Genomic DNA, 1,832 nt, shown 5'->3' with positions numbered 1-1,832 from the left:
TGTATGGATTCATCTTGCTATTGGAGTCTCTTCTCAAAGTTCTGATTTGTCCATTAAGACACTTGAATGAAGCTATTTAATATCTCCTCCAATGATGGCTTCTTTGGTTGCATGATGTGTTCAGAACTTCCTTGCAGTTGATTATTTCTCCATGAAAAGTTTGGATGGTTCCTCCACCCAAGATTTTATGTGTTTGAATAAGGATTGTGTGGTCTTTCGTTGTAAGAGTTCATCATGTTCACTTGCTCCACAAATTCTGGAAAAGTTTCACTAGAAGGAAAAACATTCGTAAAATGGCCAGTATTACCACAAATGGCACATAACTCCTTAGGACTACTCTGTCCTTGCCCCCATCATCATGCTACACATGGTCTTGACTTGCTTTGTCAATTTGGATACTTGCATCGCCAACTCGGTGTTAGCACTCACTTCATAGATTCCCTTTGTTTTCTCTCTAACACTTTTCTATTGTGAGTTGGTGTCAAGCATCTCATACAACTTATACGTCTCATCTATAGTCTTTTCTCCCATGGGACAGCTTACAAAATTGTCAACTATGGCCTGGCAAGCCCGTGTCAATCCATCATAGAAAAACTGATTCAACAACTCTAAAGGATATCTATGATGTGGACATTGAACTAAAATCAATTTAAATCTTTCCCAAGCCTCACTGAATGACTCACCATCAAGTTGAGAGAAAATAGCAATTTTACCTGTTAGTTCTGTAGTGTTTGCATGAGAATAGAATTTCCCTATGAACTTGTTGTAGACTGCATCCCAAGTGGTAAGTGAAGCTAGTACCAATGACACGAACCAACTCATCTTCAATCAATCTTCACTCAAATTTTGTAAAGGAAAAGTTTGCACGGTTGAGTATAAATCTCTAATAATGTCAATGGATCTTCACGTTAGAATAGGTGCCCTAGAGCTAATCAATTATTGTAGAATTGACTCTTTGTAACAATGTTTATTTATCAATAAAAGGCATATTATTCTATATCATGTAAATCATAATTGTGTGTATTGATATATGTCCTTAGGATGGTAGAACCGTAATGAGGGTATCAAGTGTTTCAAATCTTGATAGTGAGAACCCGATGATCACATCTGGTGGCCAATCTAGAAGTGATCATAGCTTTAGTATTATTTTGACCAAGTACTTAGGTAATATGATAAGGCTATCATAGGATTGAACGACCCTGTTGAAAGATAGTGACTACTATCACTTGTCAAGGTTGTTTGCCCACAACTTGGTGCAACTCATAGGTGCTTCCAGTAGGCAAGTTCATTGGGCAGACCCATTAGAGGATTTCATATGTATGATAACCTCAGTGTCTATGGAATAAATTCTCTAATGAATGGTAGTGCATGTGATCCTTAAACTTGAGATCACTGGAGTGCCTTGTGCACTAATTGGTGTAATTTGACACTAGCCCAATGTAGTTCTATTCAGAGCTATCAATATGGCAGTGATTGGCTGCATCGAGGAGTGTATCAAGACTATGGTGGATCAAAAAAGTATTCATCACACCTGGGTACGGGAGAAGTTATCTCACTGCACAATTCAGCGAAATAGCTACCTATCAACAATATGGTTACTGTGCAATCAAATATTTTCATTATACATTATCTCATTGAGGTGAAGTACAGAAATAGTGCCAACCTCAGTTATCCTTGATATCTTTGTATTCAGTTACTAGACCAATGATTGGGATAATAAATTAGATTGAGCAACAACTCAATCCCACTGTGGCTCTCTACATAATTATTTGTCAACTCAAAAGCTAGAGTTGGATTTACATACCTTGAATTTATGCAACACTAATAATATA

The 1,832-nt window shown here is 37.1% G+C and overlaps 1 non-coding gene across 1 annotated transcript; it reads left to right on the top strand.

Annotated features, from left to right (window-relative positions):
- Positions 1-616: 616 nt before the first annotated feature.
- LOC116107738 lies at positions 617-723 on the top strand. The gene has a single exon (XR_004124529.1). It is a non-coding gene; the product is annotated as a small nucleolar RNA R71 (small nucleolar RNA).
- Positions 724-1,832: the final 1,109 nt, after the last annotated feature.

The sequence above is a fragment of the Pistacia vera genome, unplaced genomic scaffold (assembly GCF_008641045.1).
Source record: "Pistacia vera cultivar Batoury unplaced genomic scaffold, PisVer_v2 Contig546, whole genome shotgun sequence".
NCBI classification, from domain to species: Eukaryota; Viridiplantae; Streptophyta; class Magnoliopsida; order Sapindales; family Anacardiaceae; genus Pistacia; species Pistacia vera.
The sequence above is the reverse complement of the archived record's forward strand: the minus strand, read 5'-3'. Positions and strand labels throughout refer to the sequence as shown.